Raw genomic sequence first — 14,292 nt, 5'->3', positions numbered from 1 at the left:
CTCTGTAGCTTTTATTCTTTGTTCCTCTGTTATAAATTCATGGGTTTGGAGAGGAGAGAATCAAAGTTCTTATATACAAGTCTCTGCACTATCCCCCGGCTGGTCTTTTTGGGCTGTTCTTTCCACAGATCTTTTCCACCTTTTTTGCAGTCACCGGGGGTCCCCCCTTTCTCTTACCCCCTGCTACCCTTTAGGGGACCATGTAATACATCACAATTAGTGTATAGTAGGTTTCAGCTTTAGTCACTCACCCTCCTCGTATGTTTCTTCCCGTGACCATGCTGAATGCTCTCACCTTCAGGTCGCCTAGGGTCTTTGTTCACGGAGAGGGGGGGGGGCCCTCCAGGGTCTCTTTGATTTTTCCGTTAACCAGGGCTCAGTGGGTTTCCTCTTGCCTTGCTTTATGCCCTGGGGCTCTCAGTGGAATAGGGGGAGAATGAACCGGTCTCCGGCCAACAGGTCAGCTCTGCTCTCCCACCGCAGAACGCCGGCCGGCCGGCTTCCCGACCTCCCAGGAGTGCTTTGCGGCCGGTCACGTGATCGCGCCGGCTTCCCAGCGTCCAAGCGCCCTCTCGCCGCTAGTCTCCAGCCGCTCTCCACTCTCCTGCCGCAAACCTCCACCTCTCGTCCCGGGGAGCCGTCAGGCCAGGGTAAGACCCACGCCGCAAGGCTTTTTACATGTCTCGGGAGGTACACAGGGGACCTGGGGAGGTCAGACCACGGAGCTCCGTCCGAGAGCTCCTACATTGAGCTCTCCTCTGCCGCCATGCTCAGGCTCCGCCTCTCCTGCATAGGGCCCTGTTGACATCTGATCAACTGTTAGTGGTATTATAACAAAGTGGAAGCGACTGGGAACAACAGCTACTCAGCTGGCTGTTTGCATGCCAGTTGACAATATTTACGTTACATCCGTTGTACAGGAGAAGGGTAAGTTTGCACTGGTCTATTGGTGAGCACAATCTTTTTTATTACTTTGTAGTGATTTCATGTACACCTACTTGTGGGTGGTGACCATATGGAGATAGGAAGACAGTGCTCACTAGTGCCTCCACAGGGGGGCTGAGGCTTTTACTTAATGCAAATGGTGATCAAGGCAGCACTCCATCTTAAAAGTGACTGTCAGGGCTCGGTCCACAGCAGAGGTACTCAGAGACCTGGCATTCCTGCCAGTACCTTGCATGGCCACAGAAATGCACACTGGTGAAAATCTATGGGCATTGGCACACGGATGTGAGCCGAAACATGCATGCGCACTGGAGCATAGTTATGACACATTAGTCCAGTTTGGCACCAGACAGCCTTTATAAGGAAGCTCATCACTCCCTCAAATTTCTGGTTGATCCCTGGCTCCCCAGTACCATTGTCTGTGTTTCCCTTGCTACTGTGATCTGCTGTTACTGATTTGGCTTGTTTCTGGACCTGTCTTCTCTGCCTGCTCTCCTGATCTGACCCTGGTTTGGCTAACGGATATTCTCACTTGCTCTCCTGTGTATGACCACGGCTATCCTATTGACTACGTCTGCTACAATCTCCACTCGGCATCTGACCATTCCCCTTTCCCTTTGTCTTGCCCACTGTTCTTTTGCTTGTTTGTTTTTTTCATTTTATTTTGAACTTGTTTTGGCATTTTAAGGTAGTGACATTGAATTAATTAGCACAAGGAAATTCACCCTGATTGCGGGCTTCTAAATATAGCTATGTGTTCCACTTATACTTGATTTGTAACTAAGATATTTCTTATCCTGTTTTTAGCACATTGTATTTAACTATGCAAATATGTATTTTTTTTTTTAATTGTTGAACATAGTTTGTTGCCATTTCTGATACAGCCCTGCTGTGAGGATTCAAACCTGGGCTGTAGTCTATTGCTCCAGCAGCACACAGCATACACGGGCCACGCCATGGAGGGTTTTTACACTCTGTGGAGTGTGGCCCTTACATGGCCAGTAGGTGGGGAAGCCCCTTCTTTTTTCCTTGCTAACATGGTGTCATCTGGTTTAGGCTTCATTAACTTACAGCACTTATGTGCGGCCACTCTGTGTGTGTCAGTGACAACTTGATGTTGATGCGTGATGTCATTCCGCACAAGGGGGCAGGATGAGGGGGCGGTCATGGCGCTGATAGCGGGCTTTCCGAATATTTTCATCAGCAGGCACGTTTGTGCCTGTCTGATGATTGGCTGTGACTACTTCCAAACTCCCATATACTGTAACATGGGGGATTTTAAATCACATGTGAGGCATTCCTTTGTGGGATACATCCTGCCACCGTAGATGTGTCTTTCTTGACCATTTAACTACCCAGGTGAGCATTAATTGATTTTATGGTGGAGATCATTAACATGGATTACTCTCTAATGGATATATGACCTAGTTTTAGATAAGATTGCTAGACAAATATGGCTTTTTTGAAAAAAAAAATGATCTCTGTAACAGATCATCTGAGCCAATGTAATTAATATTTTTTAATGTTTTCTGTATAAAATTAAAATTTTAGAGACTCCATCAGATCCTAATGTTTTCCTTAATTCGGACTCATGGCTAAAAAACTACTATATACCTGGGAATTACATCTGTGAAGGCAAATACCAATCTCAATACACTGGTGAGTGTCTTAAAGTCCATTTTCATTAATATATTTGTATATATTTGACCCTTATGAAATGGTATGATGCTTATATAAATCCTTTCATATTACTGTTGTCCAGGTGGTCTCATTGCTAGCTGGAGGGGACCGGTGTGGTTGATACCTAAAGTAATATGGTATTGTCAGTACCTATGGTATTACATACTCATATACAGTATATATGTTGCTATGCTCTGCATAGAGCTATCCCTGAGGAATGTGTCGATTGACTCTGAAACATGTCAGCTTTTGTGCTAGAAACTCTGTATTTCAAGTATTGTATGTTGGTGATGCAATATTGATGTGTGTCAATAGCCTATTGAAACATGATTTTTTTTTTGTCTTTTACAAATTGGAAATAAATAAAGATTGATGTGCATATTTTAAACTGATGTATTTTTGCCAGAAAAATCTCCTACAAGTTATTTTTGTTGTAATTTAGAGATTGAGCTCTGCAGTCCCTTTTGCAGCAGTGGTTTTCTTATTCTGGGTCACAATCCTGCAAAATGTCCTTTAGGCTGTTTTGGTCACTTGACCATGTCGATCGAGCTTATGCTTATCAGATGGCGTTTTTCTGGAAACTATATGCCGTCATAACTTTTGATACTGTACCTCCTGACACAGTAAATAACTTAGCAGCTTCAGTCACGGAGGCACCAGCTAAGTGGGCACCAACAATTTGCCCTCTTTAAGCTCAGTAAGCTCTGACTTGGCTCTATTACTGGCAGCACACTCAGTGAATAACGAAAGTAAGGCTTCCCACCTGTTAGTTAGGTGTCTCATCACACAGCAGAAGCAAAAGAATGATACATCACTTCAGCTTTAAACATGAAACATGCCATCACTTTCACACCTGCAAATCATGTAGTGTTTCCATTTTTTTGTCTAACCCCTGTATAATTGATTCAAGACTAAATTCTGCATTTTGGAATTGAAGATGTGTACTGTAAGTAATAGTTTAAAAAGAACCGTTTTTAATAGAAGGAAACAGGAAAGAGTTTCTGATATCAACAACTGGAGAGGACAGTGACAAAAATATAACAATATACAGAATAACCAATAATAACCAATAAATATGCTTTCACCACTCTGTAACAATTGTATGCAACATAATACTAAAATAAAACCAATTTTACTAACATAAATGATAGACTAGAGCATAAGTATGGGTAACAAACATAAAATTAAGACCTTGTTTACACAAGCAGTAAAAGCAAGAGGTTTAGCTCACCTCCAAAGGAATGTTGTGGTTGCTTGGGTGAGAACACATTGCCACAGTAGACAGAGTTTGGCAAGTGGAGCGCTTGTTAAACTCACCCTTTGAGATGAACACACTGCTCCAAATTCTTGGCTCGCATTTGTAATGCAGACATTCCATGTAACATTCCTGTTTGGCTGTAAAAAAATTTGCAAAAACATTGAATGCCTGCAAACTGATTCTGAAACTCGATCAATAATGGATCACTTTTCAAATGGTATTTACAGACTGCAGCAAGTATCAGCCTAGCTTAAAGTGGTACTAAACCCAGGACCCTGCATTCACTATATCTGGTCTCCCACAGTACACAGAACATGGAAATTCAATTATTTTAGTAAAAATGAACTGCTAAATACCTTTTCTCATCAGCAGTATATAGCAGTCTTGTGACTTTTATCAGTATCCAGCCAAGCACAGGTTAAAGTTTGCAGGAGGCATTTTCATTTTGCTCTAGGAGGATGCAGCACTCCTGACCTCTGCCTGGACAGTGCTGATTGGCCCTGTGCTTATCACATGCACTCTCCCAAGAAACAAAAATCTCTCTAGCAATACACACCAAACAGAGCATGTGCAAAGTGTCTCCACATGATAAGTCTTATCTGGAGATAAGAGGAGGACACTGGAAAAAGGGGAGGATCAGAGACATCAGGATCAAACAGCGTTTTTACACAATGCAGAGGATTAACTCTTTAGGTTCCACGGTGAGTATAACAAGCATGCTTTACTGCATATACAGACTGATTTTACTGTTGTGGGTTTAGTAACACTTTAATAAATGTAATGCCATTGTGACTAAGCTTATGTTTTTCAAAACCAAAGAATGTAATACATTGCAGCCTACTAGTCCTTAGTTGTGGTGGTTGCATTTGTTTTATATTGTAAAGGCTAAGTACACAAGGTAAAGAAAATAGCTTGTTGATCTTTTCAGAGATTTTCTGTATTTGTAAATTCCTATGCACTGTTCTGAAATACAGCTATCTTCTGTGAACTACAAACAACTCCGCTCCATGTAAAGGAGATGAATATGTATATTAAAATCTCCTCCTCTCTTCAACTATTGTTTTTGGGTTTAGAAACGCTTCTAGGTTAGAATAACTCTGGCAATGAATCTAAAGTGTATGAGACGTTTCTAAAGAAAACAGAACGTGGCAATCAGTTGTCAACCTTTTGCAACTGGAGAAGACAGTGACAAAAAAAATAATCCAATATATATGTAGCACTTTCTATTGTTAGTGTAGGTAAATTTGTTATAGTATGACTCCTAGTAACTGTGTGAGTCTATAATTAGTTTGGGTTACTGCAGGCCAGGGTGGGTGACTCAGCAGGTTGGGGCTCTATCACCTCTACTTTGTTCTGGGGGACCATGGAAGCTTCCAGAAGCCAGTAGGTTGAAGGGGTGGAATCCTAAATCTGCATGTTTGTGGGAGTCTGATAAATCCAGGCCCAGAGGGCCTGGTAGTGTGGTAAGGCTAACCCATAAATATGAGAAAGCCATACTAGCACAAGAGTCATGTGGAAGATGGAGTGCAGAGGAGTCTGTTGGTGGTCTGGGAGAGGTCCCCTAGGTCTGGGGGCTTTGCCTCCTGGCTGAGCTTGGGCTGGTTCAGAGAGATCTATTCAGCATCACAGTATGAACAGGATCATTTCCTGGGAACAAAGAGCACAGAATGAGTAGATCAGCACACCCAGGGATTCACAAGGGGAGAGACTGTCATATGTACCAAGCTTTCAAAGGGTGTCACTGTGCTTAACCCTTTAGCCGTGTCCTAGGAGATTTCAAAGCTGCCAGGGGGGCTGGTAGTGTCTGCAGGCTGTGGATCTGGGAGTAGTTCTACAGGGGAGAGGAGGTACTTTGCATGTAGTTTGTAACAATCTGTGCTAACTTTCATAGAGGCCTGAGAGTCCTTAGCCCATAAGGGGCTTTTGCTACTGATCCATAAAGACTTACCATATTCAAGGAGAATAGTCCAGGATCTTTGTCCGCACATAGGAAGGAAGTTGTCCCTGTGCATTGCTTCAGTCAAGCTGGGCATTCGATAATCCCTATTACCCCATCCAAGTTCTTTCCCCTAATAAAATAACAAAAACCAAGTTCATGGACTATTCACTGACTGTGGATGCAAGTATGAAAAAATGTGTGTTGCCTGGCTGTGCAAAGCTAAGGGGGACCTAGAAACACAGCACCCTCAAGAGGGTAGTGCTACATATATTATTATTATTATTATTATACAGTATTTATATAGCGCCAGAAGGTTTGCTCAGCGCTGTACATTATAGTGGGAGACAGAACATGAAACAATACAGTAACAAAACAATACACGAGGGGTTTGAGGGCCCTGCACTTTCAAGCTTACAATCTAGGAGGGAGGGGATAGTGGTACAGGAGGAAGTGGCTGTGGGGGATGGAGTGGTAGGAGGAGTGGAGGAGATCAGCTGTTAAGTGAGGGTGGGGTAGGCTTCCCTGAAGAGATGGGTTTTCAGGGTGCGCCTAAAGGTGTGGAGGGTAGGTGACAGTCTGATGGATTGGGGTAGTGAGTTCCAGAGGATGGGGGAAGTCCTGGAGAAGTCCTGCAGTCAGGCATGGGAGGAGGAGACCAGGGAGCTAGAAAGTAGGAGGTCTTGTGAGAAGTGAAGAGTACGGGTTGGGTGGTATTTGGGTATCAAGTCGGTGAGGTAGTTTGGGGCAGCGTTATGAATGGCTTTGTATGTCAATGTTAGTAGTTTGAATTTAATGCATTGGGCAATCGGAAACCAGTGAAGGGATTGGCAGAGGGGGGTGGCAGAAGCAGAGTTATAACAATCCGCCTAATGTAAATTTTATGCAACACAATGCAAAGATTAAAGCGGAGCTCCACCCAAAAGGGGAAGTTCCGCTTTAAAGACTGGTCCCCCACTCCCCATTAAGGATTGGCACCTTTGGGGAGTGGGGGGGGGGACGGATTACCCAAAATTTACAGGTACCTGCTCCCACTTCCCAGTTGTCCTCCAACCCTCATTCCCCGTAGTCATTCAGGAAGCGCAGCGCTACTCGCACATGTGCAGTGGGCACCCGGCTGTGAAGCCGCAAGCTGTTACAGCCCAGTTCCCACACTGAAGATGCCGGCGCCTGGAACACCAGATGGCTGGTGAAATGGGCTGCAGGGAGGACACAGTGGGATCATGGGACAGGTAAATGGATGTTTTTTAACAGTCAGCAGCTACAGTTTTTGTAGCTGCTGACTTATTTTTTTACAGTGTGAGTGGAACTACGCTTTAAGCCATTTTTTCAGAAGAGAGAACACTTATACCCCACAAAACAATAGTTAAGTCTGGATGGGTGAAACACAATAGATGGGCAGATCTAGGGTGGATGGATGTGGTGTGTGCTGTACAGCAATAACACTGTTCAATTTTTACTAAGTGATTGTTATTCCATGCTACTAAATAAAATGACAACAAACAAACTTCCTCTAAATACCCAGTGCTTGTATCAATAGCGGGTGGCTGCAGACAAATGACAGTGTTCCCACAATCCAACAAAATTTGAACACAAAAATTCAACAGTATACCAAATAAAATAAATTTTTGTTTCGTTTTCCCTGGTCATTATATCTCTTGACTAATAAATATCATAATATAGTGAGAATTCACACATGTGAACCATAAATAAATATATCAGTGACTATAAAAAAAATATTTTTGTATACAAAAGTCCCAGTTCATAAAATATAGAGATCTTCCAACTGTATTGTTCCTTGCCGTAAATTGCAGTTTTAAGTGTCTTTGGATTTTTTTATACAACAGATACATCACCTAACAATTACTTAAGAAAAGATAGAACTATGATGTTTAACCTTTTGACTGCCAGGTACATACTGTACATCATTAGCAGTCAATACCAGTTGTGCATTTGTATTGTTTTAAAATGTATCAGACAGCTTTTCTCTACTTAGTAGAAGTGATTTGTGTGCAGATTAAGGCTTGAATTTAAATAGAACTGCTTTCTTGTTGATATTTGGTCCTGGCCACCTGTTGGAAATATAATTTAGAAACTGGTATTGTGTCCCATATTTTCTGGTCATGTAAAAAAATTGTCAGTTTTTGGACAAAATAAACAATATTATCTATCCTTTAACAAGGGACAGATTAGGAGCTACCTACCAACTCCATCTGAATGACATATACAAAAGATACACAAAACTCTCATGTTGTTCATTTTTTGACAGCATACAAGGTCTGTATCCCAGACCTCTGGAAAAAAACAATTCTATGGCTATCCTTCATTTGCTCATTTGCTCAGTTATTATTGCAGGATACGCATACATGATAACACATTAGATATGTGACAATTAAAGGGCAGGGCGTTATATATAGTGACATCATCGTCAGCAGTCCTCTGCTTTTTTCTCTTTACTTTCTTCTTCATTTTTTTGTCCTCTGCTAAACTACTATGATCAGCTTTTCTTCTCACACCTTTTTTCAAGACTTATTGTGACTAAAAGTTAAAGTAGTAGTTGTCCCAGATTATCTAAAGACATGTATCCAGGGCGTATAACATATTCCACTAAAAAACAAACCTTCCCAGCAACATACAGGTGAAACTCGAAAAATTAGAATATCGTGCAAAAGTTCATTTATTTCAGTAATGCAACTTAAAAGGTGAAACTAATATATGAGATAGACTCATTACATGCAAAGCAAGATAGTTCAAGCTGTGATTTGTCATAATTGTAATGATTATGGCTTATAGCTCATGAATACCCCAATTCCACATTCTCGGAAAATTATAATATTATATGCAATCAATAAAACAAGGATTGTACATAGAACAATATCGGACCTCTGAAAAGTATAAGCATGCATATGTAACTCAGTACTTGGTTTGGGCCCCTTTTTCAGCAAATACTGCCTCAATGCGGCGTGGCATGGAAGCTATCAGCCTGTGACACTGCTGAGGTGTTATGGAAGACCAGGATGCTTCAATAGTGGCCTTCAGCTCTTCTGCATTGTTCGGTCTCATGTCTCTCATCTTTCTCTTGGCAATGCCCCATAGATTCTCTATGGGGTTCAGGTCAGGCGCGTTTGCTGGCCAATCAAACACAGTAATCCCATGGTCATTGAACCAGATTTTGGTGCTTTTGGCAGTGTGGGCAGGTGCCCAGTCCTGCTGGAAAATTAAGTCAGCATCCCCATAAAGCTCGTCTGCGGAAGGAAGCATGAAGTGCTTCAAAATCTCCTGGTAGACGGCTGCGTTGACCCTGGACTTAATGAAGCACAGTGGACCAACACCAGCAGATGACATGGCTCCCCAAATCAACACAGACTGTGGAAACTTCACATTTGACTTCAAGCATCTTGCAGTGTGTGCCTCCCCATTCTTCCTACATACACTGGGTCCTTGGTTTCCAAATGAGATGCAAAGTTGCTCTCATCAGAAAAGAGGACATTGGACCACTGAGCAACAGACCAGGTCTGTTTTTCTTTAGCCCAGGTAAGACACTTCTGACATTGTTTGTTGTTCAGGAGCGGCTTGACAAGAGGAATACGATATTTGAAGCCCATGTCCAGGATCCGTCTGTGTGTGGTGGCTCTTGATGAACTGACTCCAGCCTCAGTCCACTCCTTGTGAAAGTCCTCAACACTTTTGAATGGCCTTTTCCTGACAATCCTCTCCAGGCTGCAGTCATCCCTGCTGCTTGTGCACCTTTTTCTTCCACACTTTTCCCTTCCACATAACTTTCTTTTAATGTGCTTTGATACAGCACTTTGGGAACATCTAACTTCTTTTGCAATTACCTTTTGAGGCTTTCCCTCCTTATGGAGGGTGTCAATGATGGTTTTCTGCACAACTGTCAGGTCAGCAGTCTTTCCCATGATTATGATTCCTACTGAACCAGACTGAGACACCATTTAAAGGCTCAGGAACGCTTTGCAAGTGTTATGGCTTAATTAGCTGATTAGAGTGGGACATTTTGAGCCTAGAATATTGCACCTTTTCACAATATTCTCATTTTCTGAGATTGTGGATTTGGGGTTTTCATGAGCTGTAAGCCATAATCATCACAATTATGACAAATCACAGCTTGAACTATCTTGCTTTGCATGTAATGAGTCTATCTCATATATTAGTTTCACCTTTTAAGTTGCATTACTGAAATAAATGAACTTTTGCAAGATATTCAAATTTTTCGAGTTTCACCTGTACTCATTGATTTCCCCAGAGAAAGAGATGTGTCGGAGAATGTAACAGGTCCAGATTTTGATGGAATCACCATGTTTGTATCATAACTAATGTTCAGAAAATGTGCTTGGGTTTGAGTAGTAGGCTGCTCATCTAACCCACTGTAAATTACAGAAATTGTAAACTTTAATCTGATCCTGATTGAAGTCAATGGCGAGGGCAGTGGATCTTGTCAATTAATTCAAGCTATTTTCAAGGCTAATAGGCGCATAGGATAGCTATGCAAAGGGCACAGGGAGCTAGACAGTTCCATAGGAGACATGTACAAATGCATAACACAAAAGTGGCTTTTATCGGGGAGAGGGTCCCCCTTTTTATGTGACTTCAGCTATTGGTGATGCTTTTAGGAGATGCCCTTAAGCTGTATGTGATTTTACATGAACAGTGTCAGCAATTCCACATGTAGCATCACTTAAGCTGCATGTAACATACATGTTTTACTTTTATATTATTGCTTGGTTTTAATAAAGCATCAACAGCCCCCCAATCTGATTCATTCTTAAAACTGAAAAAAATGTAGTTGTGGATATGTCATCTGATTGCCATCTTTAACCGGTTGTATCAGGCATGAATGAACTGGTGGGATGAACTGGGGTACAAAACTGTACTATTCAAAAGATAAAGCATCCAACTTTGCATGAATCAGCCAATGGGACAGCTGTTTGGTAGTGTATTTGGGGTGCTTCTCTTTAGTTTCAATAGTTCTTTATTAAATGTTAAGGATATTCAGATGAACAATGGTATTGGTGTCTTTTGCTCAGACAGAACCAAAACCTGTCAATGAATGCATAAAGTGAATTCAAATTTGTAGAACATACTTTACAAGTTCTAACTTTAAGATATTACGTTGGAGCAGTCAAGCAGTCATTGTTCAGAGTATTATATACACTGTACATACATCTTGGTTCTTATAAATAGTGATCTCAAGTTAGGGAAACTACAAACCCTCCTATCAAGTGATAAGTTGTGGTGTTCACTAGTTTGTGGATGTCTTAGACCATTCTGACCAAGGTTTCCATAGTTCAACCATATTTTCCAGTACTAGATGCAAATAGAATTTTGTATGTGCAGTGAGTTTGAATGGTATTCAGCACTTCATTTAGATTAGGTGGTTTTGGGTTAATCCAGTTTCTATATAGTGATAGCCATGCTGCTAAGAGGATATGAAGCGCCACAGTTCTCAGTGGCGGGGGAATGCTTTCAATTCTCTGGGACAGTAAGGCAATGTCAGGTGCTGGTGCAATAGGTAGCTTCAAAATTTGTGATAGTATCTTAAAAATGGAAAGCCAAAATGGCGATATAAAGGGGCATGACCAGAGAATATGAAGAAGCATACCAGAATATCTACAGTTTTTCCAGCAATTGGAGGAACTCTGTGATGAAATTTTGGAAAGGCAGTACATTGTCAGGTACCATCTCAACGGTATTTTTTGTGTCAGTTCCCATAAATTTCCACGGTGTGTCACTGCATATGTGATGTTTAAAGATTTTTGCCACTGTTCCGGTGTATATTCAGTGTCTAAGTCTTTTTACCATGTCACTTTATTAGATGTTTTAATTAATTTGGCCTTGTTGTTTGAAATGAAATAGTACAGTGAAATGCCCCGTAAATTGGTTCTTGATGCTTGGTAGTACTGGGCAGCTTGCCACAGTAGTATTGTACCAAGCTTCCTACTACGCAACAGGAAATGAGAGACTTGCAGGTATTTGTAGTGTTCACTGTCAGGTAAATGGTATTCTATTTGTTAGGAAGTTTTCAGCGCTGGACCCACATATAGGTTTTCTATGGTTCTAATGACTTTTTTACACCAACTCTGAAGATTGAGATTGGGAATAATAATAATTAAAATGACTACTGTAATGGTCAGTGACTTCAGCTTGGAAAGATTATTCTGGGTCATGCACAGACTTCACCGTGCTTAAAGAATGGCTTAAATCGTTGGTGAGAGGAAGTTGGGAGTACAGGGAAGGAATTGGGAAGCTGATAAATAATTAGTTGTTCTAGATTCACCCATAGTGGGATTGGGGAAGGGGTAAAACAAGTTTTGATCTGGGCTAAGATGGTAGCCTTGTAGAAGTCTCAAAGATTTGTATGACCAATTCCTCCTGCTCTCCTAGATTTAGTAAATTTACTAAGGCACATCTTGCTTTCTTTCCTTTCCAAAGAAATCTGTTTAAGATTAACTGGATGGATGAAAAGAAGGAGTTGGGTATAGGAATTGGAAGTGTTCTGGATAAGTATAGTAGCTGTGGAAGGACTTGCATTCTGAAAGTCGCCAGCCGACTAGTCCAAGTCAGTCCAACTTGGGCTAGTTTGGACAATTTCCCATTTAGATTTTGTAGAAGAGGGGCATAATTCTGCTTAAACAGGGCATCCGCAGAAGGAGTGAGTGTGATGCCTATATATGCTATCCCCTGTTCACTCCATTCATATGGCAAGTTATTCTGTAGATACTTTTATCATGTAGTTGGACTCCAAGGCCTAATATAGACAGTTGCAAGAAAAAGTATGTGAACCCCTTGGGATTACGTGGAGTTTTGCATGAATTGGGCATAAAATGTGCTCTGAACGTCATCTAAGTCACAACACAGTCTGCTGAACATAATACTACACAAACATTAGATGTTGCCATGGTTTAATTGCACATAACATGTAAACATTCACAGTGCAGGGAGGAAAAAGTATGTGAACCTTTGGACTTAATAACTGGTTGACCCTCCTTTGGCAGCAATAACCTTAACCAAACGTTTCCTCTAGTTGCAGATCAGACCTGCACAACGATCTGGAGTAATTTTGGACCACTCCTCTTCACAAAACTGTTTCAGTGTAGCAATATTCTTGGGATGTCTGGTGTGAATCGCTCTTTTAAGGTCATGCCACAGCATTTCAATCGGGTTGAGGTCAGGACTCTGACTGAGCCACTCCAGAAGGCGTATTCTGTGCTGTTGCAGCCATTGTTTTGTTGAATTACTTGCATGCTTTGGGTCATTGTCCTGTTGCATCACCCATCCTCTGCGGAGCTTCAGTTGGCGGACAGATGGTTGTACGTTTTCCAGCAAAATGTCTTGATAAACTCTGGAATTCATTTTCCCATCAATGACAACAATCTGTCCAGGCCCTGAGGCAGCAAAGCAACCCCAAACCATGATGCTCCCTCCGCCATGTTTTACAGTGGGGATGAGGTTCTGATGTTGGTGTGCTGGGCCTTTTTTTCTCCACACATAGTGTTGTGTGTTCTTCCCAAACAACTCAATCTTGGTTTCATCTGTCCACAGTATATTTTGCCAGTAGTGCTGTGGAACATCCAGGTGCTCTTTTGCAAACTTCAAACGTGCTGCAATATTCTTTTTGGACAGCAATGGCTTCCTCCGTGTTGTCCTCCCATGTACTCCATTCTTGTTTAATGTTTTCGTTATTGTAGATGTGTCAACAAAAATGTTAGCATGTGCCAGAGATTTCTGTAGGTATTTAGCTGACACTCTGGGATTCTTCTTTACCTCATGCAGCATTCTGCGCTGTGCTCTCACAGTCATTTTTATAAGACAACCACGCCTAGGGAGAGTAGCAACAGTGCTAAACTTTCTCCATTTGTAGACAGTCTGTCTTACTGTGGACACATGAACATCAAGGCTTTTGGAGATACTTTTGTAACCCTTTCCAGCTTCATGCAAGTCAACAATTCTTGATCGTAGGTCTTCTGAGAGCTCTTTTCTGCGAGGCATGGTTCACATCAGACAGTGCTTCTTGAAACCAGTAAACCCAAAACAGATGTGTGTTTTTTTAAGGGCAGGACAGCTGTCAGCAACACATCCAATATCATCACACTGATTGGAGTCAAGGTTGGCTCACTCCTAGCTCCAATTAGCTCTGGGAGAAGTCATTAAGCTAGGGCCTCACATAATTTTTCCTCCATGCACTGTGAATGTTTACATGTTATGTGCAATTAAACCATGGCAACATCTAATGTTTGTGTAGTATTATGTTCAGCAGACTGTGTTCTTCTATTGTTGTGACTTAGATGACGTTCAGAGCACATTTTATCCCCAATTCATGCAAAACTCCACGTAATCCCAAGGGGTTCACATACTTTTTCTTGCAACTGTAAGATTGTGTCTCATTAACCTTATAGTATGATACAGCACTGTATGAAAACCAGGGATTGCCTAGGGTTTGTCAATATTATATTAT

This window comes from Staurois parvus, unplaced genomic scaffold (genome assembly GCF_062004578.1).
Source record: "Staurois parvus isolate SC_StPar_1 unplaced genomic scaffold, SC_StPar_1.0 ptg000594l, whole genome shotgun sequence".
Lineage (NCBI taxonomy): Eukaryota > Metazoa > Chordata > Amphibia > Anura > Ranidae > Staurois > Staurois parvus.
Note: the sequence above shows the minus strand (reverse complement) of the source record.